This window comes from Gossypium arboreum, chromosome 6, assembly GCF_025698485.1.
Source record: "Gossypium arboreum isolate Shixiya-1 chromosome 6, ASM2569848v2, whole genome shotgun sequence".
Classification (NCBI taxonomy): Eukaryota; Viridiplantae; Streptophyta; class Magnoliopsida; order Malvales; family Malvaceae; genus Gossypium; species Gossypium arboreum.
The window spans coordinates 38,439,725-38,467,125 of NC_069075.1; positions in this window are offsets into that span (position 1 = coordinate 38,439,725).

Here is a 27,401-nt window from a genome sequence, read left to right on the forward strand (position 1 = left end):
TTTCACATATATATGAATGAGTAGAACCAGGTCAATCAAAGCAATTACATTTGTATTGAAAAGAGTGAAAGTACCGGTAATAACATCCGGAGAGGCGGCATCCTCAAGGCGTGCGCGTATGGCATAAGTCCTAGCAGAGCACGAGCCTCGGATCGATGGTAGCATCTCTAGATCCTCTCGACCGCCATCGACATTGCCCATATTTCTAGGTGGTCTACCTCGGCGATGGTAGCACCCGGGTTTGCACTCGACTTGCATTCATTCGTGCATCCTCGGGCAATCCTTCATAAAGTGGTCGGCCGATCCACACTTATAGCGAGAGCGATCACGAAACCAACAGCTCCCGAATGCCATTTGCCACAATGTGGACACTCCGCCCTCTCGGCGATCATTTCCGCCACCGGCGATCGAGGTGACTCGTGTGGTCACAGGGGGTCGATCGCGTCCTCGTCTAGAAAAGCCCGAAACGCCTCTAGACCGGCTCGCATCATCTCGAAATCTCTTCGATGCTTGTTGAAGAGACTTTCCGAGGACCTCTTCGAATTCTCCAATCCCACATCAGCTTTTTGTTTCTCCTTTCTAAGCTCTTGGCTTTACAAGCTCGCTCAACAAGTACTACGAACTCTCGATCTCGAGAATGCCAACAAACATCCTTATATCATCATTCAGCCCATCCTCGAAGCGTTTACACATAATAGCTTGGACGAAATGCATTCTCGCATCGGCTAAGCCTCACAAACTTTCGTTCAGTAGTCGGTAACGGACATAGAACCTTGCTTAAGATCAAGGAACTCCTCCGCTTTTGGTCGATGAATCTCGATCGATATACTTTTTTCGGAACTCGGTTAGAAAGAATTCCCAAGTCACTTGCTCTCTAGGCACCACAGAAGTCAGAGTACTCCACCAATAGTAGGCGGACTCGCGTAGCAAGGAGATGGTACACTTTAAGCACTCATCGGGTGTACAGGATAGCTCATCAAGCACCCGGATAGTGTTATCTAACCATAATTCAGCTCGCTCGGCATCATCATCATCCGTAGCCTTAAATTCAGTGGCCCCATGTTTTCGAATCCTATCGACTGGGGGCTTACCTGACCTTATTGGGTCAGTCACCGGAGGTATCGTAGGTGCGGGGGTTGCATTCGTCGGGAATGGAGGTGGTGGAACAGCCGTGTTGGTTCGAATGTATTGATTAAACCATTCGTTCATCACACTATAAAAGGCTTGCCTAGCCTCATCATTAGGATTACTGGCCATAGGTTGAGAGTCCTTGGTATTTGTCCCTTCGCGCGAGCAGGCGCCACACTCTCCACATCATCAGCTATCGCTCGGTTGGGATCGGGATCCATTGCTATAAACAATCATGAAGTCAAATTGTCAGAATTCATCACACTATCGATTCATCATTTAATGGCATGTATAGCTAGACCCCAAACACATCACGGTAGTCCTAGAATCGACTAAACCGTGGCTCGATACCAATAAAATTGTAACACCCCAAAACCCGAGACCATCGCCGTTGTCGGACCCGAGGGTTAACAAACCAAGTTCACATGTTTTTGCCCACCAATTTGACATTTCCAGTCAGGCTGGAAAACTGCGTCACTGTCGCCTTAAAATCATATCTCGAGTTTCAAAACTCGGAAACTGGTTTCGTAAATTTTCCCTGAATTTAGACTCATATATCCATCCATGGATTTATTTCTAGGATTTTTGGTCGGGCCAATTGGTACAGTTTATTAGTTAAAGTTACCCCTGTTACAGGGATCGACTGCTCCGACCTTCGCGCGGTATAACTTGAATATCTCTCTGTACAGGGCTTTAATTCTGGTGTCGTTTGTTTCTAATGAAACTAGACTCAAAATGGAATCTGTACATATAAGATATATCTCCTAATTATTTTTGGATAATTTATAGTGAATTTTAAAGTTGCGACAGGGAACCCAGAAACCATTCTGGCCCTGTCTCACAATAGCTTTAATATCTCTTAACCTGTAACTCCTATGACCGTTTCATTTCTTCCATATGAAAATAGACTCATCAAGGTTCATTTACATAGCTTATTCACTATCTAATTCCATTCCTATGAATTTTGGTGATTTTTCACATTCACGCCACTGCAGCTGGCAGCATCTGTTTTAAGATAGGACTCACCTATTTGGTGGTCTCCATGATTCAACTAGCCTTACCATACATAGGTTCATATATGATCATTTTAACCGTGCCAATGGCTGATCATATGACCAACATTCTCATTTCAAGCCATAGCCACATCATGACACAAAATATATACATACAACCCACAATTAGTCTAAGTTCATACTTCCTTTTCGAGCCATTTTCGCACGGCCGTACATACTTACATTACAACATATTTAACAAACAAGGGGTAGTCCTATACATGCCATCTCAAGTTCAAACAAAAATTTATACCAAAATGGAGGCTTGATAGTGTGGATGACTTGACTTCAACGATCCCAAATCCGATTGCCTCGAGCGAAATCTAGAAAACTAAGAGCCAAAGCAACGGGTAAGCATTTTTATGCTTAGTAAGTCTCAAGGAATATAATGAACTATAATTTACAGCAATACATTCACATAGCCAAATGCATCATTTCATTAATACACATTCTTACTTCATACTTCATCATTATATAAGTTCGCAAAGCATCAATCAATTCAATAACTGAAATTCATTAGTCGATTGAGCGAATGTTGCTCAAACACGTCGACTTTCCAATGCACATATAACGTACCTTATCCTTTGGGCTGTCCGAGTGTACTAATTAAATTCATTTCAGCAACCAACACTCACCTCCAGCCCAAGATTCTTGAATATAACCGGATATAATCAAGTGCACAAATGCCTTGGTCTTAGCCGGATAGAATAACTTCGCACGAATGCCTTGGTCTTAGCCGGATGTAGCCACTAGCACAATTGCCTTGGTCTTAACCGGATATAATTTCCAGCATAATTGTCTTGGGCTTAGCCCGGATATCATTCAATTTCTCATGCACACATACATCAATAATCATTGGACATACATATTTCATTTTCGTTACTAAGGCTCAAACACAATTAATATCATTAGCATATTCGCCTTGGGACTTAGCCGGGTGGAATTCAAATACTCATACACACCTAATCAATAATCATACACATCCATATTTCATCTCACATAATTCAAGTAAGGTCACTTCTTGAGGACTTACCTCGGATGTTGTCGAACGGCTTTTTCGGCTATTCGATCACCTTTTCCTTCCCTTGTCCAATTGTGGCCCTCTTGGCTCTTGAGCTAATTCAAACAAATTCAATTTATTAAAACCTCATTGTGCTTGCTTATGGCGAATATGACAAGGATTTTAGATGGTCATATGGCCACTCTTTAGCTTGAATACACAATGGTCATGCACATTTTATACTACATCAAGCAATTCAATACAATTTGTTTGAACATCAAGGAAATGCTAAGGCCTTCAATGGGCTACCCAAGGCGAATATTCATGTACATGTTGAGGTCAAAATTTGCACTTAATACCTCACAAAAACAGCATGCAATCTACTAATTAATGCTTGCACATTGTGGCCCAAAACTTATAATATAGCATCAAGCACTTATATGTGTGCTAGGCGAATTGTGCTTGCAATTTCACAAGCATTCTTCCACATTTTCTTCTTTAAATCAATATATTCATCACTTAGTTCATAACCAAACAAAATGTGCAATCATATATATGCATATATGAGCATGGCGAATTTTCAAAGTGTCCATAGCCATCCAAAACACAAACTTTTAACTAACATGCAAGAAGCATGAATCATGCTCAAGAATGCATCATGGCCAAGTATGACAATCATGCTCCTTTTCAACTTTAATCATGATAAAACAAAGAGAAAACTCAAAATCTTACTCATGAGTAGAAAATCCATCATTGCATGCATCATCATCAAGCTTCACACTTAGCATGCAATGGCTTTATCACTATAACAACTTTGGCCAAATACCATTTCCATGGCATACCAAAGATTTGAGCCATGGCTAACATGCACATCAAGTTAGCAACCAAAACATGCATGAAACTCCCAACACAACCCCATACATACCTTAATCTTGATGCAAATTTAGCCAAATCACCTTCTAGATCTCTTCTAAACAAAGGAAATGAAGCAAAATCCTTCTTCCTCTTAGTATTTTCATTAAAAAGATGAGAAAGGATGAACAAGTTTTTTTGTTTTCTCCTCTTGGTTGCACGGCAATGGGGGAATGCTACTCTCTCACACACATTTTTTTCATTCTTTTCTCACCCATGCTTATTTGTTTATGATTTTCTCCCTAATGCCCAACAAAACATGTTTCATGACATGTTTAACCCATATTCTTTGTCATGGCCGGCCATTACTTGTAAAAAGGGGGAATTTGACATGCAAGTCCATTATTTTGCATGCATGCTTTAATTAGTCATCACATATTTCCCTATCGTACTTTCAAAGTTTACTACTAAGTCCTTTCTTATAAATTAGCACCTAATTAATAAAAATCGAGACACAAAATATTTACGCATACCAATTCCACATTCAATAAGTACGGAATATAACACTTAATTATTCTTGTGACTCGGTTTCGTGGTCCCGAAACCACTCTCCGACTAGGGTCACATTCGGGGTGTCACAACTCTGACGTCCTTATGATTTTCTGAGTTGGCTTTGCGATACTATAAAAAAAAGGGAGTAAGCATAAATATTAGTAAGTTTCCATGTAAATAAATAACAACATTCTAAATGAATTATCAATATAACCTTAACCTTACGAACATGGACTTATCTTACCTTCCCTTTGGTACACTTTTTAAATTTTTCGTTGAACTACATGGAATACTAAGGATACACGGGTACCTTTCCTTTTTAAACTTACCATTGCCATGTCTTTACATGGTCTTACGTGGTATCCTTGCCTTATGAACTCACCATTGCCAAGTCTTGACATGGTCTTACGTGGTATCCTTGCCTTATCAACTCACCATTGCCATGCCTTGGCATGGTCTTACATGGGATCTTTGCCTTATAGTAGTTTATCAATGCCATGTCTTGTCATGGTCTTACATGATTTCCTTGCCTTGTAAAACTTACCAATGCCATGCCTTGGCATGGTCTTACTTGGTATCCTTAAACCCTAATGTCATGACATTTGTATCCTACACATTCCTAAGGTTCAACCGGGACTTTTAAGTATCATTTCTCCGTCAATTCTAGCTTGAATCATCAAGGAATAAATTTACAAAATAAATATATAGATGCTGAAAAATAACATCATTACTTATAAATAATAAAACATTGCATTTATTTACCGCAAACTTACCTCGTTACAAAATACGATCAAATATTTTGATTTAGTCCTTAACCCCTTTCTTTCCTCGGTCTAACCCCAAATTTCATTCTTCTTGATCTATAATAGAAAATTTAAATTTTTTAATATTCATATTTATCAAAACAGTCCTTAACTCTAACTTTGGAAAAATTATGATTTTGCCCCTAAACTTTTACATATTTACACTTTTGCCCCAAGGCTCGGAAATGAAACTTTATCTCTAATTCTTATGTTTTATGACATGCTAATCATTTATTTACCTACGGCAACATCAAATTCCCACTCTAACATGTACTTATGACCATTAGGTATTTTTACCAATTATGTTGTTTTACTCGTTTTTGCTTAAAATTGCTTAGCTCAAGTCGTTTAACATAATTTCAAGCTTCATAGTCTACCATAAACATCAAAATAAACACATTTCTCCTATGGGTATTTTTCCAAATATGCACTTTAGGTTAAATTTTTGCTAAAATAAGCTAAATCAAGTTATCGAGACTTCAAAAACGTAAAGAACATTAAAAACGGGGCTTGGAATCACTTACTATGAAACTTGGAAGCTTGAAAAAACCCTAGCTATGAAGAACCCTTGAAGTTTCGGCCTAATGAAAAGGATGGGTACATTTCGCCATCTTTTTCCCTTTTTTAATCTTTCAATTACCAAATGACTAAAATACCCTTCATTAAAACTTTAGTTATTTTTATCTATGTATGTCCATTTTTGTCCATGAAAACCTAATGGTCTAATTACTATTTAAGGACCTCTACTTCAATTATTCTCTTCAATTTAATCCTTTAGCATCTAAAACTCATATTTATCAACTTTTGCAATTAGGCCCTAGTAGGTAAATTAAGTATGCTATCTATAAAATTTTCCATCGATACTCTAACACATGCATCTAATCACTTGATAAATTATAAAAATTAATCTTCTATCTCAGATTCATGGTTTCGCAACCACTACTCCATTTAGGCCCTATTTTGGGATGTTACAGGTATGGATACCGAACTCATGAGTAATGTCTTGGTATTTTATGAGCTTATGACAAAGTTGTCTATGTGATTTGTAAGTTTAAATGATTTGATGAATTATAAATTTATGTTCATTATATTAATACTTGTTTAGATAACATGTTATTTGTATATGGACTTACTAAGCTTTAATGCTTACCACATTCCTTTCCATCTTTTATAGTGTCGCCAAGCTAGCTCCGGGATCAAAAGACGTCAAAGCTTGGATCACACTATCGATTAAATCTTTTGGGTATAATATGGTTTAAGTATTTTGAGTATGACATGTATAAGGAACTTGGTCATTTTGTTATGTGTCATATTAATTAGCCAAATTAGTTGGCTCATGATGGCATTATGATTCATTTTGTATAAGGCCATGAGATGTGGCTTATATTTGCATCTTGGGTTGTAACCCTAATTATTTATGCATGCCTGCAATGCGTTTATGCTTTGTGATGTGGTTGCTTGTTTGTAATGGATGTGATAAATGGCTCATATGCTTAATGAATGAATTGGGACTAATAGGTATGACTATAGCTATGGTTTAATTGAGTAGATTGAAAGTAAGTTTATAAAGATGAATAAACATGAAATTGGTGTGGAATGCTTTATGAAAGCATTATGGTTTGAGCATGTGATATGTTGACATTACAAAGTCATAGATTAATCATGATTGTAAGTATTTAAGAGACTAAACATGTTAGGTTGCATGCCATCAAAAATGTATAAGTGAGTGAGCATTTAAGGGTGACAAAAAGATTAGAAAATAGCCTCAAAGTTGTCCACACGGGTAGGCACACGGGCGTGTGATCCGGCCATGTGTCCCTATATCCTAATTACGTAAAACAAAATGCCTAGTAGTAAACAAACGGCTAGAGACACGGCCATGTGTCTCAGCCGTGTGAAGGACATGGCCTTAGGACATGGGCGTATGCCCAGGCCATGTGAAGTCTGCACTTAATTTTTGGAATTTACTTCGCCACATGGCCTAAGCACGCGGGCGTGTGACTTGGCCGTCTGACCCTAATTGTGTTGATGATATCATAAAAAGATAGTTATATGGGCTGAGGACTTGGGCGTGTATGACCACATGGCCTACCCACACGGGCATGTGACCCTATTTCATGAAAAATTTCCTAAGTTTTCCCAAAGTTTTTAAAGTTCTCAGATTAGTCCCGAACTACTTTCGGTGTATGTTTTGGGCCTTGTAGGCCCATATAAGGGACAATTTGCATATGTATGAATGATTTTAATTTGAACGAAATTTTATGGCCCAGTTTTGTAAGTTTGCTTGTGTTTATGTCTGGTAATGCCTTGTACCCTATCCCAGTGTCAGACACAGGTAAGGGATGTTACATTTAGTGGTATCAAAGCTATGGTTTAGTCAGTTCTCAAACTATGTAGCATGTGTTTGATTCTAGCTATACATGCCACACATAAATTATGATAGTGTGACGACTCTTGACCTTTTAAATTGTGTTTTTGTATAGTAATGGATCCCAATCTAGCTGAAGTTGATGATGTAACACCCCGAACCCGTGACCGTTGCCGGTGTCGGACACGAGGGGTTAACGGGCCAAATCCTCTCAAAGTACCAACCAATTTGGCATTTCCAGACAGGCTGGAAAACTGCGTCACTGTCGCCTTAAAAATCATATCTCGAGTTCCAAAACTTGGAAACTGATTCTGTAAATTTTCCCTGAATTTAGACTCATATATCCAACCATGGATTTATTTCTAGAATTTTTGGTCGGGCCAATTGGTACAGTTTATTAGTTAAAGTCACCCATGTTACAGGGGTCGACTACACTGACCTTCGCACGTTACAACTTGAATATCTCTCTGTACAGGGATTTAATACTGGTGCCGATTGTTTCTTATGAAAATAGACTCAAAATGGAATCTGCACATATAAGGCATGACATCTAATTCTTTCTTTATAATTTATAGTAAATTTTCAAAGTCGTGACAAGGGACCCAGAAACCGTTCTGGCCCTGTCTCACGAGAGCTTTAATATCTCTCAGTATACTGCTCATATGGTCGTTTCGTTTCATCCATATAAAAATAGATTCATCAAGGCTCAATTTCATAATTTATTCACTATTTAATTCTACTTCTTCTATTTTTAGTGATTTTTCAATCTCGTCTCACTGCTGCTGTCCGCAACAGTTACTGCAGAGACTATGCCAATTTCATGAATCTTTCCTTGGCCTTAATCCTCCATCATACATGACACAAATTATGGCCACCTTATCAAAATTAAAATTTCTAAGACTCGTGGCTATAGGTTCTAGCATCCCACTCGGCGACCACATAGGCCATTTTCACATGGCTTAAAGTTTACAACCCACAGTTCAACAAAACATAATAGCCTATACATGCCAAATGTTCTTCAACAACGAAGACAATACCACAAGATTTCCAGCGGTGTGATGACTTCAACGATGGTTCCGAAACGCATAGCGACGAGTCCAAGAGACCTAAAATGGGTGACAAGAAAACACCGAGTGAGTTTATAACTCAGTAAGTCATAAGCATTCAACAGTCATCCATTGATAAAGTTATCACAACATGAACAATAGACGAGGCTAGGTACTCATCCATATTGAAGCTATACCATAAATCCTCGGACCTTTCGGTTCAATCTCATACCAAGTCATACATCCACATTTCATATTCTATACAACAAGATATTTGAGGCATTTTCACACACTAACTCATTTCCACCATAATCATACAATTTCAATCATCACATAGATTTAAGGCTTACCAAGTTCAACCCGAGCATGAGCGTATTTTCTATTCGTCATGAGCTCAAGGTACTTACCCGATCCGCTGTCCGGGATTAGCTTGATGATGTCGCACACTCAGTGCCAATTGTAATGCAAGAGCATATAGTGAATCCGCACACTTAGTGCTATATGTATTCAACTCGCACACTTAGTGCTATATAATCAAACTCGCACACTTAGTGCTGTACAATTTTAAACCCGCACACTTAGTGCCATACCCTTGAGCTCGCACACCCAGGTCAGATATTTCCAGCATGCACACTTAGTGCCATATATTTCCAGCATGCACACTTAGTGCCAATCTCGTCACCGTACACACGTATTGCCCGCACACTTAGTGCCGAAAGCAACTTTCTACACATTTCACTATTTCTTTTACATTCAACAAATGTCATCACTCCATACACATACATTTCATTTATATATATATATCATCCCATTAAGCACAATTGCATAGATTTTTACAATCATTTAAGCAATATCAAATATATGCTTAATGACTTACCTTATATTGGATGAAACGATTTCCAATCGACTACTCGATTATCTTTGTTTTGCCTTTGTTTGATTCTCCCCTTTTGATGTCTTGATTTCCTAGTATAAATACATTTAGTAGTTAAAATTCTTGCTGGATACTTATGTGTATAATTTAATGGTTTTCACTCCATTCACAACTATCCTTGTTCAAAATATCAAAACCTTAGCCAACATTCAATTAATGCATCAAGGTAGAATGTATTATCACTATTAAGGTAATCTAGTCTCAAGTATTTTCAATTCTAATGTACAACATCTCAAATTCCCATGACCGATCACACCTATTCTTACTTTTCAATATTCGAAATATTCAAAATCACATCTTAAACACAATAGTCATGGACAATGCCAAATCCTCAAGTGTTTGAACATAAATTATTTTACTAATATAAACATTCACGAATCATATTCATAGGAAGACCAATTTCTTTCCATAGCACATTCATCATCCATACTTAGATGAAACAACCAAAATCCCTTCCTTTATACCCTAGCGAATGCTCCAATCATCCATACAAATTACAAATTTTGCATGGCTAAGTAGAAGCCATTTAACATGCAAGAAAAATAATCATAGGAGAAGAATTTATCATTCTAAGTAAGCTCCTATCTCCAACACTTAATCATTTGGCATTTTGCCTAGACACACACAAGAAATCTCAACTTCCTTGACCTTACCAAGAGTGCATCCACCATTCAACTTAGCATATTACAAAACCAAATCAACAAATTCAATGCTTACCTCCTAGTAGCCGAAGATGCTTGCCGAATTGACCTAGGTAATCTTCCTTCCTTTCATTTTTTTTTCCTCAAGAACAACCAAAGAATGAACAATGAATGAACAAAACCTTTTTTTTTTTCTTTTCTTTCTCTCTAGCTACGGCACAATGGGGGGGCATCCATGCTCATTTTTTTTTTCGTTTCTTTAATGCTAGTTTTTATTTTATGGCTTCCTACATACACCACTAGCAAAACATGTTGGAAACATGTTTCCTTTGCCCATAATCTTGTCATGGCCGGCCACTCACCTTAGGAAAGGGGGTTATTTGACATGCAAGGACAACCATTTTCCCACATGTATTAATAGGCCACCTTACATTTGCCTAGCACATTTTTAAATTTTCTCACATAAGTCCTATTTGATAAAATTCACTTACGATTAACAAAATCCAAACATTCAATTTTTCACACATTCATATTCACATATTCTAGACAATAAATATTACGTTAGAACATTTCGGTGACTCGGTTTAGCGGTCCGAAACCACTTCCGACTAGGGTCAATTTTGGCTGTCACAACTCTCCCCACTTAAGAAATTTTCGTCCAGAAAATCTTACCGTAAATAGGATCGGTGTCGCTCTCTCATAGAGTCCTCAAGTTCCCAAGTGGCTTCTTCAATTCCATGTGCAGTCGGACCTATATCGTCAAGCATCGAGACATGGAAAACGTTGTGAATCTTTTCAAGCTCGGGGTAACATTAATCGATGCGCCTCGCCCAACTCGTTCAGATACTTCATACGGACCGATGAACCTCGGACTCAATTTGCCCTTACGGCCAAATCTAAGCACCTTCTTCCGTGGTGAGACTTTGAGAAATACCTTGTCTCCAACACGATATTCAATGTCTTTTCTTCTCAAGTCCGCATATGACTTTTGGCGATCCGAAGCGCTTTCAAACTTTCACGAATTACTCGAACTTTCGCTCGGCATCCTTAATCAAATCAACCTCAAGATTTTACCTTGAGAAGTTCATCCGAATAATGGGGTATGGCATTTACGACCAGTATAAAGCCTCATAAGGCACCATCTTAATACTTGATTGAAAGCTATTGTTGTAAGCGAATTCAATCAAAGGAAAATATCCTTCCCATGAACCACTAAACTCAAGGATGCAACATCTCAACATATCCTCAAGGATTTGAATTATCCGTTCGGATTGACCATCGATTTGGGGATGAAAAGCAGTGCTAAAATGCAGCTTGGTACCCAAAGCCTCTTGCAATTTCTTCCAAAATCGCGATGTAAATCTTGGGTCTCTATCAAATACGATAGAAACAGTACCCCATGCAATCGAACAATTTGGGAGACGTATAATTACGCCAATTTATCGGCGAAAAATCCGTGCGGATAGGGATAAAATGAGCGATCGGGTCGATCTATCAACAATGACCCAAATCGCATCTTTCTTACTTGCCGAACCGGTAATCCGGATATAAAATCCATTGTCACTCGATCCCATTTCCATTCGGTATCATGATTGGTGAAGTATTCCGATGGCACTTAATGTTCCACTTTCACTTGTTGACATATCGGACACCTTGAAACAAATTCAGAAATGTCTCGTTTCATACTGGGCCACCAAAATTGGCGTTTCAGGTCATTGTACATTCTAGTACTACCCGGGTGGATTGACATTCGACTACTGTGAGCCTCGCTCAAAATCATCGAAACAAGTTCCGAATTCCTTAGAATACATAATCGACCCTTGAACGTCAAGCGGTCATTGTCGTCAATCAAATTCGATTCTTCATCCAAAACACATTCGCTCGCTTAGCGACCAATTCAGCGTCGACCTTCTGAGATTCAAGTATTTGATGAATCAATAACGGTTTGGCCCCTAATTCGACTACTAGCACCTCCTCGGGTGAAACGGATAAATGAGCATCCATCGCTCTCAAGGCAGACAGTGCCTTGCGACTTAAAGCATCGGCCACCACGTTGGCCTTTCCCGGGTGATACTCAATGATGAGTTCATAGTCTTTCAACAACTCAAGCCAACGTCTTTGTCGTAGTTTAAATCTCCTTGAGTCATCAAATATTTGAAACTCTTGTGGTCCGAATAAATATGACACCTTTCTCCAAACAAGCAATGCCGCCATATTTTCAAGGCGAACACTATGGCTGCTAGTTCAAGGTCATGGGTCGGATAGTTTCTCTCATGCAGCTGTAGTTGTCTCGACGCGTAAGCCACAACTCGACCTTCTTGCATCAACACACAACCTAACCCAAGCAAGGATGCATCATCAGATATGAGCGAACTCTTTCTGGGACTCAATTTGTACTAGTAGGGGCCTCGGTTAAGCAGGTTTTTAGTCGATCGAAACTTTCTTGACTGCGTTCGACCACTCGAACTTAACAATATTTTTGGAGTAGTTTAGTCATCGATACAGCTATCATCGAAAAACCCTTCACAAATCGTCGATAGTATCCGGAAAGCCCAAAAAGCTCCTAACGGTAACATTCCTTGGAGGTTTCCAATCGACTATGGCGAATTTTGTTCGGGTCCACCCGACACCGATGCGGACACCACGTGCCCCAAAAGCTAACCTCTCTCAACCAAAATTCACATTTCTTGAACTTTATGTATAATCGCTTATCTCGTAAAATTTGCAACACTAGCCTCGGTGTTCAAGATGTTCGATTTCATCTCTCGAATAGACCAAAATGTCATTGATAAATACAACTACGAACCGATCCAAGTATGGCCTGAAAATTCTATTCATTAAATCCATAAATACCGTAGGGCATTAGTGAGCCCAAACGGCATCACCAAGAATTCAGAGTGACCGTACCTCGTTCTAAAAGCGTTTTGGTACGTCCAGATTCTCGGACCCTCAACCGATAGTACCCGACCTCAAATCTATTTTTGAGAACACCGAGGCTCCCTTTAATTGATCAAACAAATCGTCAATTCGTGGCAGCGGATATTTATTCTTTATCATCACTTTATTGAGTTGACGATAGTCGATGCACAACCTCATGGTTCCGTCCTTCTTTTTCACAAACAATCTTGGTGCGCCCATGGAGAAAAACTCGGTCGGCGAAACCTCTATCCGTCAACTCTTGCAATTGAACCTTCAATTCCTTTAATTTCATTAATGCCATACGACACGGGGCTATTGAGATCGGCGTAGTACCGTGCAGACTTCGATGTCAATTCCACTTCTCGAACCGGTGGCAATCCGGTAACTCCTCGGGAAAAACATCTGAATACTCACAAACCACTTGTACCGATTCGAGTTTCCTTTCCGTCTCTTTACTTTCAAACACATACGCAAGGTATGTTTCACACCCCTTTTTCATGTACCTCCGGCGGTCATAGAAGATACTATCGCCGGCACTCCTTTTAAATCAAGAGACTCGACTCGGACTACCTCATTATTCGCACTCCTCAAATCAATGGTCTTCCTTTGCGGTCCACCCTTTGCATCATGTACGATCACCAATCCATACCAAGAATAACATCGAATTCATCAAATGGTAGAAGCATCGATCGGTAGAAAAGCAGGATTCTCGAATTATTAGGGCATCTCTTGCATATTTTATCAACGAGTGCGTATTGACCCAAAGGGTTTGACACTGAATTACGAACTCGAGAGACTCAACGGTAGAGTCTTCTTGGATGCTAAAGTTTCACATACATATGAATGAGTAGAGCCGGGGTCAATCAATGTAATCACACTAGTATCAAAGAGAGTAAAAGTACCAGTGATAACGTCAGGGGAGGATGCCTCCTCTCGTGCACGGATGGCATATGCTCTAGCAGAGCACGGGTCTCGGATCGAACACCGTATCGGTGGCTCCTCTCGATTACCACCCCTACCTCCTCGAAATCCTCGGGGTCTACCTCTAGCCGTCGCCCCACTAGATCTTGCACCTTGCATCTTATTCTCCTCATCTAGCTCCGTGCAATCTCTAATGAAGTGGTCCTTCGAACCACATCCGTAACAGGCCCTATTAACAGACTTACCCCAACATTCACCTAGGTGTCGTCTTCCACATTGGGGCATTCGGGTTTCTCTTGGCGATTATTGCCCACACTAGCTACCAAGTAGCTCGGGGTCCGTCGATGGTCGGGCTCGATGGAAATTCCATGATCACCCTCGATTTACTAGTGTCCTCCCTGAATTTCTTTACGGTCGAGAACGGAGCTTTACTCGTTGATCTTTTACGGTAATCTCTTGCTTCAAATTCAGCCTTCTTCTTCTCCTTCCCAAGTTCTTCCGCCTTGCAGGCTCGTTCGACTAGTGTCACGAACTCCTTTATCTCCAAAATTCCCACTAGTAACTTTAACTCTTCATTCAATCCTTCTTCAAATCTTTTGCACATAGCAACCTCATCAGCCACACACTCCCGAGCATACCGACTAAGTCTTACGAACTCATGTTCGTATTCAGATACGGTCATCCGGCCTTGCTTGAGCTCTAAAAATTCCTTACGCTTCTGATCGATGAACCGTTGACTAATATATTTCTTCCGAAATTCCGTTTGAAAGAAATCCCAAGTAACTTGTTCCTTTGGGACTATGGAAATCAAGGTCCTCCACCAATAGTAGGTGAGTCTGCAACAAAGAAATAGCACACTTAAGACATTCATCGGGTGTGCATGACAGTTCATCAAACACTCTAATGGTGTTATCAAGCCAGAACTCGGCCCTTTCGGCATCATCGGTAACTATGGCCTTAAACTCCTCGGCCCCACGCTTCCTAATCAAGTCCACAGGTGGTTTACTCAGCCTCACGGGATCGAATCGATGGCATTACGGGCTCTTGGGGTGGATTATTTAAATTCGGAATGGTTGGACAGCCGGATTGGTTCGGGCATATTCGCGACCCACTCATTCATCATGGTGAAGAAGGCTTGTTTTGCCCTTCATTTTGATTATTCGCGGATGACCGAGGCTCAACAGCGGTGTCCCTTGCGGAGCAGCCGCTACACCTTCAACTTCATCCGCCAAGGTCTCTCTACCTCGGGTTCCATTTGCTAATCACAACAAAAATTTCAACCGTCGAAGTCATCACATTTTAAGCACTAACAATTTGGCATGTATAGCTAGACTCACACGCTCTATGGTAGTCCTAGAACCGACTAAACCATAGCTCGATACCAATAAAATTGTAACACCCGAACCCGTGACTGTCGCCGATTGTCGGACACGAGGGTTAACGGGCCAAATCCTCTCAAAGTACCAACCAATTTGGCATTTCTAGACAGGCTGGAAAACTGCGTCACTGTCGTCTTAAAAATCATATCTCGAGTTCCAAAACTCGGAAACTGATTCCGTAAATTTTCCCTGAATTTAGACTCATATATCCAACCATGGATTTATTTCTAGAATTTTTGGTCAGGCCAATTGGTACATTTTATTAGTTAAAGTCACCCATGTTACAGGGGTCGACTACACTGACCTTCGCACGTTACAACTTGAATATCTCTCTGTACAGGGCTTTAATACTGGTGCCGATTGTTTCTAATGAAACTAGACTCAAAATGGAATCTGAAGATACAAGGCATGACTTCTAATTCTTTCTGGATAATTTATAGTAAATTTTCAAAGTCGCGACAGGGGACCCAGAAACCGTTCTGGCCCTGTCTCACGAGAGCTTTAATATCTCCCAGTATACTGCTCATATGGTCGTTTCGTTTCATCCATATAAAAATAGATTCATCAAGGCTCAATTTCATAATTTATTCACTATTTAATTCTACTTCTTCTATTTTTAGTGATTTTTCAATCTCGTCTCACTGCTGCTGTCCGCAACAGTTACTGCAGTAGACTATGCCAATTTCATGAATCTTTCCTTGGCCTTAATCCTCCATCATACATGACACAAATTATGGCCACCTTATCAAAATTAAAGTTTCTAAGACTCGTGGCTATAGGTTCTAGCATCCCACTCGACGACTACATAGGCCATTTTCACATGGCTTAAAGTTTACAACCCACAGTTCAACAAAACATAATAGCCTATACATGCCAAATGTTCTTCAACAACGAAGACAATACCACAAGATTTCCAGCCGGTGTGATGACTTCAACGACGGTTCCGAGCACGCAACAGTACGAGTCCAAGAGACCTAAAATGGGTGACAAGAAAACACCAAGTGAGTTTATAACTCAGTAAGTCATAAGCATTCAACAATCATCCATTGATAAAGTTATCACAACATGAACAATAGACGAGGCTAGGTACTCATCCATATTGAGGCTATACCATAAATCCTCGGACCTTTCGGTTCAATCTCATACCAAGTCATACATCCACATTTCATATTCTATACAACAAGATATTTGAGGCATTTTCACACACTAACTCATTTCCACCATAATCATACAATTTCAATCATCACATAGATTTAAGGCTTACCAAGTTCAACCCCGAGCATGAACGTATTTTCTATTAAATCATGAGCTCAAGGTACTTACGATCCGCTGTCCGGGATTAGCTCGATGATGTCGCACACTCGGTGCCAATTGTAATGCAAGAGCATATAGTGAATCCGCACACTTAGTGCTATATGTATTCAACTCGCACACTTAGTGCTATATAATCAAACTCGCACACTTAGTCTTGTACAATTTTAAACCCGCACACTTAGTGCCATACCCTTGAGCTCGCACACCCAGGTCAGTATATTTCCAGCATGCACACTTAGTGCCATATATTTCCAGCATGCACACTTAGTGCCAATCTCGTCACCGTACACACGTATTGCCCGCACACTTAGTGCCGAAAGCAACTTTCTACACATTTCACTATTTCTTTTACATTCAACAAATGTCATCACTCCATACACATACATTTCATTTATATATATATATCATCCCATTAAGCACAATTGCATAGATTTTTACAATCATTTAAGCAATATCAAATATATGCTTAATGACTTACCTTATATTGGATGAAACGATTTCCAATCGACTACTCGATTATCTTTGTTTTGCCTTTGTTTGATTCTCCCCTTTTGATGTCTTGATTTCCTAGTATAAATACATTTAGTAGTTAAAATTCTTGCTGGATACTTATGTGTATAATTTAATGGTTTTCACTCCATTCACAACTATCCTTGTTCAAAATATCAAAACCTTAGCCAACATTCAATTAATGCATCAAGGCGAATGTATTATCACTATTAAGGTAATCTAGTCTCAAGTATTTTCAATTCTAATGTACAACATCTCAAATTCCCATGACCGATCACACCTATTCTTACTTTTCAATATTTGAAATATTCAAAATCACATCTTAAACACAATAGTCATGGACAATGCCGAATCCTCAAGTGTTTGAACATAAATTATTTTACTAATATAAACATTCACGAATCATATTCATAGGAAGACCAATTTCTTTCCATAGCACATTCATCATCCATACTTAGATGAAACAACCAAAATCCCTTCCTTTATACCCTAGCCGAATGCTCCAATCATCCATACAAATTACGAATTTTTGCATGGCTAAGTAGAAGCCATTTAACATGCAAGAAAAATAATCATAGGAGAAGAATTTATCATTCTAAGTAAGCTCCTATCTCCAACACTTAATCATTTGGCATTTTGCCTAGACACACACAAGAAATCTCAACTTCCTTGACCTTACCAAGAGTGCATCCACCATTCAACTTAGCATATTACAAAACCAAATCAACAAATTCAATGCTTACCTCCTAGTAGCCGAAGATGCTTGCCGAATTGACCTAGGTAATCTTCCTTCCTTTCATTTTTTTTCTCAAGAACAACCAAAAGAATGAACAATGAATGAACAAAACCTTTTTTTTCTTTTCTTTTCTCTAGCTACGGCACAATGGGGGGGCATCCATGCTCATTTTTTTTTCATTTCTTTAATGCTAGTTTTTATTTTATGGCTTCCTACATACACCACTAGCAAAACATGTTGGAAACATGTTTCCTTTGCCCATAATCTTGTCATGGCCGGCCACTCACCTTAGGAAAGGGGGTTATTTGACATGCAAGGACAACCATTTTCCCACATGTATTAATAGGCCACCTTACATTTGCCTAGCACATTTTTAAATTTTCTCACATAAGTCCTATTTGATAAAATTCACTTACGATTAACAAAATCCAAACATTCAATTTTTCACACATTCATATTCACATATTCTAGACAATAAATATTACGTTAGAACATTTCGGTGACTCGGTTTAGCGGTCCCGAAACCACTTCCCGACTAGGGTCAATTTTTGGGCTGTCACAGATGACGTAGAAAGTAATGTACTGGCTCTCGCTCAAGGGGCTACACCAATTGAAAGTAGACACGTGACCTTGAGTTAGAGAGGAGCAGAAGAGGCTAGGGAAGGCTTTCTCCACATGATGAATGCCTAGTATATGGAGTTCATTCGAATGAACCCGAACATTCAACCCCCTCCACTCCTTCAAAATCCTCAGCTCGTACCCCTAGTGCCACAAGGTATGGACTTTATGAGATTTCATAGAAGCCCTGTTGATAAGATTCAGAAACAAGGGGCGGAAGAGTTTAGAGAAAATATCGAGGATGATGTTGAGAGAGCAGAATTTTGGCTTGAGAATTTGATAAGGGTATTTGGTGAACTATCATGCACACCCGAAGAATGTTTGAAGTGTGCTATTTTCTTGTTGAGAGACACGACATATCACTAGTGAAGGACATTAGTGTCTATGGTACCTCAAGAGAGGGTCACATGGGAGTTCTTCCAAGAAGAATTCCGAAAAAAGTACATCAACAAATGATTCATTGATCAGAAGTGCAAGGAATTTCTAGAATTGAATCAAGGTCGCATGTTAGTGACTGAGTATGAAAGAGAATTTGCCTGGCTTAGCAAATATGCTCGGAAGTGTGTATCCTCCGAAGATAAAATGTGTAAAAGGTTTGAAGACAGACTTAATGAGGATATTAGAGTGTTAGTGGGTATTCTTGAGCTAAAGGAATTTTTTGTGCTCGTTGATAGGGCTTGTAAAGCTGAGGAACTGACCAAGGAAAAAAGGAAAGCTGAGGTTGAGGCTAAAGATATAAGAAAGAGGCCGATGAGCAAGTTACTCCCCTCTCAGTCTAAGAAATCCAGGGATATGTATTCTCGTTCTCATGTTTTGGCCGGGCATTCGTACGAAAATCGTAGAAAGCAAAATTTGTGTTTTAAATCTCAGGCTACATCATGGCTAGTGTGTGGAACGCTAGACCTTTTAAACCTGAGTGCCAACATTCCAGAAGACATTATCTTGGTGTGTGTAAGATGAACGACGGATCTTGTTTCAAATGTGGTTCTCAAGACCACTATATCAAGGACTGCTCCGAGATGATCGAGAAAGAAAAATTTCAGAGTATAAGGCCAAGTAGTACGGCTACAGAAGGGAGACCTTCAAGAAATGCTGAAAATGGGGCTAGTAGCAAAAGTGTAGCGAGGGATAGAACGATAAGATCTAAAGATAGAGCTTCGGCTAGGACCTATGCCATTCGTGCGCGTGAGGACACATCTTCTCCTGATGTGATGACCGGTACTTTTTCTCTTTATGATACTACTGTTATTGCCTTGATTGACCTAGGTTCTACTCATTCGTATATGTTCATGAAATTGGTATCTAGCATGAATATGCCTATTGAGTTTACGAAATTTATGATTAAAGTGTTAAACCCATTAGGCAATCATGTTTTAGTTGATAGGGTATGCAAGAAATGTCCCTTGATGATTAGAGGTCATTGTTTTATGGCTGACTTGATGTTGTTGCCGTTTGATGAATTTGATGTTAATTGGATATGGATTGGTTGACACTTCATGATGCTGTAGTAAATTGTAGACAAAAATTTATTGAATTAAAATGTGAAAATGGAGAAATTCTATGGGTTGAATCAGATGAGTTAGATAGGTTGCCAATCGTGATTTTTATGATGTTTGCTCAGAAACATATGAGAGAAGGGTATGAGGCTTATTTGGCTTATATGTTGAATACAAAAGAGTCTGAATTAAGAATTGAATCAGTGCATGTTGTATTTGAATATTTGGATGTAGTTCTAGAAGAATTGCCAGGTTTACCTCCAATTAGGTAAGTAGACTTTGGTATTGATGTAATGCCAAGGACAACACCTATTTTGATTGCTCCATATAGGGTGGCCCCGACTGAGTTGAAAGAACTGAAGTCACAGTTGCAAGAATTAATCGACAAGGTTTTTGTGGGACTGAGCTTTTCGCAGTGGGGTACTTCGGTATTATTCGTGAAAAAAAGGACGGTTCTATGAGATTGTGTATAGACTATCGGTAGCTCAATAAGATAACAATAAAAAAAAGTATCCTTTGCCAGAGATTGATGACTTGTTTGATCAATTGAAAGGAGTTTCATGGTTTTCTAAAATAGACCTGAGGTCCAGCTACTATCAGTTGCGAGTTAAAAAGTCAGATATGCCTAAAACTGCTTTTAGAACGAGGTATGGCCACTATGAATTTCTTGTTATGCTATTTGGGTTAACGAATGCTCCTGCTGTGTTTATAGATTTAATGAATCGAATATTTCAGCCATATTTGGACAAGTTTGTTGTTGTGGTTATTGATGATATTCTAATTTATTTGAGAGATGAGGTAGAGCATGGCGAGCACTTGAGAACTGTTGTGTAGATTTTAAGTGACTAACAGTTGTATGCTAAGTTCAGTAAAAGAGAGTTTTGGCTTCAAAAAGTTGGATTCTTGGGCCACATTGTTTCAGGTGATGGTATCTGAGTAGATCATAGCAAGATTTCTGCTATCGTCAAATGGAAATTACCAAGGAATGTATCCGAGGTTAGAAGCTTTTTGGGCTTAGTCGGTTACTACCGACGGTTTTTGAAAGGATTTTCTATGATTGCCTCTCATATGACAAGATTGCTTCAAAAGGACGTTAAGTTTGAGTGGTCAGAAAAGCGTCAGCAAAGCTTCGAGAAATTGAAGATGTTATTGACCGAAGCACCAGTTTTGGTACAACCCGAGTCCAGTAAAGAATTTGTGATTTATAGTGATACTTCCTTAAATGGTTTGGGATGTGTACTTATGCAAGAGGGTAAAGTCATAGCTTATGCTTCGAGGCAGTTGAAACCTCACGAAAAGAACTATCCAACACATGACTTAGAGTTAGCCGCCATAGTGTTTGCTTTGAAGATTTGGCAACATTATTTATTTGGTGAGAAATGCCATGTCTATACCGACAAAAAAAGTCTTAAGTATTTAATGACTCAATAGGACTTGAACTTACGGCAACGAAGATGGTTAAAACTGTTAAAGGACTATGAGCTTGTGATTGATTGCCATTCGGGTAAGGCGAATGTGGTTACCAATGTTTTTAGTAGGAAGTCATTGTTTTCCTTAAGGGCTATGAATACAAGGCTAACTTTGTCTGATGATGGTTCGATTCTATCTGAGTTGAGAGCTAGACCAACTTTTCTACAACAGATTTGTAATGCTCAGAAAGTTGATAAAAAGTTGTAAGCTAAGAGAGTTCAGTGTGAGTCTAGCAGTGAACCAGATTTTCAGAGTGACTACGATGGTTTTTTGAGATTCCGTGGTAGGATTTCTGTTCCGAAGGACACTGAGTTGATTCGAAATATTTTAAATGAGGTACACAATAGTTGTTTGACAGTTCACCCGAATAGTTCAAAAATGTATAATGACTTGAAGAACATGTATTGGTGGAATGATATGAAAAGAGATATTTCAAAGTTTGTATCAAAATGTTTAATTTGCCAACAGGTAAAGGCCAAACACCAAGTACCTTCAGGTTTGCTTCAGCCCATAATGGTTCCCGAGTGGAAATGGGACTAGATTTCTATGGATTTTGTGACAAAGTTACCTTTAACTCTGAGAAAGAAAGATGCCATATGGGTCATTGTTGATAAATTGACTAATATGGCTCGTTTTATACTAGTACGTACTGATTACTCACTTAATAAGTTAGTTGATTTGTACATTGGTGAAATTGTTAGACTTCATGTAGTAGCTATATCGATCATTTTAGATAGAGATCTGAGGTTCACTTTGTGGTTTTAGAAAAATTTACAAGAAGCTTTGGGTACGAAGTTAAACTTTACTACCACTTTCCATTCGCAAACTGACGGTCAGTCGGAGAGAGTAATTCAAATACTTGAAGACATGCTCCGATGTTGTGTATTGGAATTCTAAGGTAGTTGGGAAAAGTACTTACCGTTGGTAGAGTTTTCCTACAACAACAGTTATCAGTCGAGTTTGAAATTGGTGACTTATGAGGCATTATATGGGCGTAAGAGCCGAACACCTCCGTATTGGACTGAACTAAGAGAAAATCAAATTGATGGGGTTGACTTAGTCAAAGAAACCGAAGAGAAAGTGAAGATAATTTGTGATTGTTTGAAAACTTCTTCAGATAGACAGAAATCCTATACGAATTTGAAACGGAAAGAGATTGAATTTTAGGTCGGTGATAAGGTATTTTTGAAAGTGTCTCCATGGAAAAAGGTATTGAGATTTGGTAGAAAGGGCAAGTTGAGTCCGCATTTTATTGGACCGTATGAGATCACCGAGAAAGTAGGGCCAGTTTCCTATCAGTTAGCCTTACCATCTGAATTGGAAAAGATTCATGACGTGTTCCATGTGTCTATGTTGCCCTATTATCGATTTGATCCTTCCCATGTGATTTTTCCAATAGAGGTTGAGATTCGACTAGATATTACTTATGGTGAAGAACCGATTAAGATTTTGGCTCGGGAAGTCAAACAGTTGAGAAACAAAAGTATTGCCCTTGTGATAGTGTTATGGAAAAGACATGGTGTTGGAGACGCTATACGGGAGCCTGAGGAGGCCTTAAGAAAACAATACCCAAAGCTTTTTACCTGTAACATGCCGAATTAGGGTCTAGTAGAAACATTGGTTTTGCGACCACAAATCAAAAGTAGAAATAATTCTTTTATGATTATTTTATGATCCATGATATGAATACATGTTTGTATAAAATTTTCTTGAAGAAATTTTGTCTAAAGTGTCCAATTTGAAGTTAGGCACTAAATTGAATAAGTTGCAAAACTTGAGTTCTAGAAGCTTTGAGCATGAAATTGCTATGGATTATTAATTAGAGGTCCTTAAATATTAATTTGACCAAGTTCTAAAATTTTGGACAAAAATATGCATGCATAGGAAAATTTGAAAGAAAGGCATTAAAGGGCATTTTAGTCATTTGGTTAATAAAAGAATAAAAAGGGAAAAAAAACAAAATTTGCTCATCTTCTCCATGCCATAGCTGAAATTTCAAAGGGTTCCATAGCTAGGGTTTTTCAACTTTTCAAGCTCAATAGTAAGTACATCCTAGCCCTATTTTTGATGTTCTTTATGTTTTTTAGATCCTTGAAGCATGATCTATCTATTTCTACCATTATTTTAAGCTAGGGTTCATGCTAAAAAATTTACCCATTTATGACATGCATGTATTTTGATGTTTAACGGAGGAATATGAAAGTTTGATGTGTGTTTAACATCTTTTACTAAGTGATTTTTTATGGAAATGCATAAAAAGGACCTAATTATAAAATGGGTAGTAAATATGTGAAATAAGGAAAAATGTGGGCTGCTAGGAGTAGGAATATGAATCAGCTAGGCTTGGATAATAAAGAAAATGCATGCATTTCATTTTACGAGCCTAAGGACCAATTTGTAAATAAGTGAAAAGTAAGTAGTAAAAAGGTAATTTTATCAAAGTATGTGTTATGGTTCGATTCGAACAATATGTGTATTAAATAAGTTAAATTTGGCATTATAGATCAAGAAAAACATGATTCGGGTCTTGATCGGGGGAAAAACAAGATTTACAAAGAATAGGCTCGTTTTCATTATTTTGTACCGAGGTAAGTTCATTTAAAAATAATGTGATGATATGTTATATTTTTTGTGCTTGAATATTATGTGAATTCAAGTTCTTTAATGATATTATGAGTTATGCTTTGATTGCTCCATGAGTAAGTAATGGGTATTATGGACATTGAGATCGACATTACAAGCAAGCTTGACAGAGAAATGATATTGAAAAATCCCGTTTGAACCATAGGAATCAAGTGATTTATGAGCTCATGAGATAAGTTTATGTGGTTCCGGATGCTGGTCTTGTACGTCCTATTGGTGGCTGGGTAGTCCGGCATGTGTTGCGAATACCTGACTGCTTGTGTGAGAAGACCCGTGAGTAGCTCGAGAATGAGCTTTTATGTGTTATGTGATATGAGGTGGCTTTAGCTATGTATGAGGCAGCTTTAGCTACGTATGAGGCACTTATGTGCGAGCTTTCCGTGTATCCAATAGTATTTCGAGTGTTCAACAGGTAAAGTAACGAGTAACTTGATAGAAGACCCAATGGGTACGTAAATGAGAAGAATGAGTAAGAGATTAGGTTATGAGGTGATATAGGTATGTATACCGAACTCATGAGAAATGCCTTGGTATGTGATGAGCTTATGACAAAGTCGTCTATGTAATGTGTAAGTTCAAATGATTTGATGAATTATAAATTTATGTTCATTATATTAAATGTATGTTAAATACTTGTTTAGATAGCATATTATTTGCATATGTACTTACTAAGCTTTAATGCTTACCCCCTTCCTTTCCATCTTTTATAGTGTCGCCAAGCTAGCTAGGGGATCAAAAGACGTCGGAGCTCGGATCACACTATCGATTCAATCTTTTGGGTATATATATAGTTGAAGTATTTTGAGTATGGCATGTATAAGGGACTTGGTCATTTTGTTATGTGTCATATTTGTGACAGCCCTAAATTGACCCTAGTCGGAAAGTGGTTTCGGGACCACGAAACCGAGTCTTATAAATAATTAAAGGTTATATTCTGTGTTTATGATGTGCGTAAATGCTTGCGTGATAGTTCCATACTTTAATTTGGTCAGTGTATGTGAAATTTATTAGTAGGGACTTATGTGAGACAATTTAGAAATATGCTAGGCAAGTGTTAAAATGGCCTATTAATATATGTGGGAAAGTGCTTGTCCTTGCATGTCAAATTAGCCAAATTGAAGCATAGTGGCAGGCCATGCTATGAGTGGAAACATGTCACAAACATGTTATGTTAGTGATGTATGTTAGGAACAATAAAATAAGGAGTATGGGTAATAAAGAAAGGGAAAAAGGAAAGAATGTGTGTGATTGTTTCTCCCCCTCCCCATTGTCGTGAAGGTAAGAAAGAAAACAAAAAAAAAAGTGTCCATCTTTCTTCATTTCTCTTGGCCGAATGTTCTAAGGAAGAAAGAAAAACAAGTTGTGTTCTTTGGTTCTTCTTGGCCGAATTGAAAGGAAGAAGAAGGGAGTGAAGCAATCGCTCATCTTAGGTCACTATTAAGGTAAGGAAGTTTGTACTAGCTCTTGAAATTTTAGTTGATATTGAGTGAGATATCAAGTGATTTTTGTAAACCATGTTGAAATTTTGATTTTTGGGGTGAGTATGGTTTTCGGCTATAAAAGATTAATAAGGGTGATGGTTGTGTTTCATGCTAAACTTAGATGAATAATGGTAGTTTGCTTACATCTTGATATCTATGAGTTCCTTTCTTGGTTCTACCATAGACCCACGAAGTATATGTTTATTTGGTGTTGTTGGAGGTTTATGATAGAAGCTAATGAGTGAGAGTTTGATAGATACTATGAGGTTAAACTTCATGAGATTGTAAGCTTGTAAGTTGGATGATGAAATTCATGCTTTGTGAAGGTAAATGGTGTAGAAGGAGCATTCGGCCATGAAAAAAAAAAAAAGAAAATTTATGATGAATTAAGTTGGAAGCTATTATAATGTACTTGTGCATTCGGGTATGGGATGAAAATATATGAGATGGTTATAATCAGCCTTGTGATTCGGCTCTTGCATATATATATATATATATATATATATATATTTGCACATGATGTATTGGTATGACATATATATATCATCTCAAGGTATATGTTTATGTATGGTGGTGTTTTAGTTATGGAGTAAATGATGGATGCATATTGAGTTATAATATGTAATGCATTAGTTAGTAAAATGATGTCATTTATATGTGGTACTAAGTATATAATTGGCCTCAACGTGGACATGCATATTCGGCCACATGAGATGGATTGGTGTTGCATGTATTCGGTTAGAGGCAAGCATATTGATGCTTTTATCTTGGATTAGACAATCGGCTAAAAGGAAGTGTGGGATAATATGTTGAGTTGATTCATGATTTCATATGTATGTGACTTTAATGTCTAATGAATATATATGGGCTAAGTACCTTGAGTTCCTCTTTTCGATGCTCAAATGATTAAATCAATTTATTTGTTAAATTAAGCTCAAGAGCAAAGGGGAACTAGATCCGATAAAGGGAAGGAAAAAGTGGTCGAATAGCCATCGAAATCGTTCGACGACATCCGAGGTAAGTTTTTGAGTAATAGAACTTAGATTATGATTTGATTAGATCATGTTTTAAGCAAATCAAAATCATGCTCTTTGTATGTGGCTATTGAGCCGAAATTTCAAGTGTGATAAGTGTCTTGTGTTTGAGCTTTGGTAATGAAAATGAAATACGGATGTGTCATGATTTATTGATAAATGTGCATTGTTATTGAATGATGTCCGGCTAAGTCCCGAAGGCTTTGTGCTAAGTGACTATATCCGGACTAAGATCCAAGGCATTTGTGCGAGTTACTAATTCGGGCTAAGTTCAAGGCATTGGTGCGAGTTACTAAATCCGGTTAAGTCCCAAAGGCATTTGTGCGAGTTACTATAACCGGCTATGTCCCAAGGCATTTGAGCGAGTAGCTATATCCGTTAAATTCAAGGTATGTGATTCGGGAATGAGCGACCTTGCTGTAAAAATTTCAGTTAATACGCTTGTAAAATCCCAACAATGAGGTATGTTTCGTATGTGCATTGGAATAGTTGATTCCTTGAATA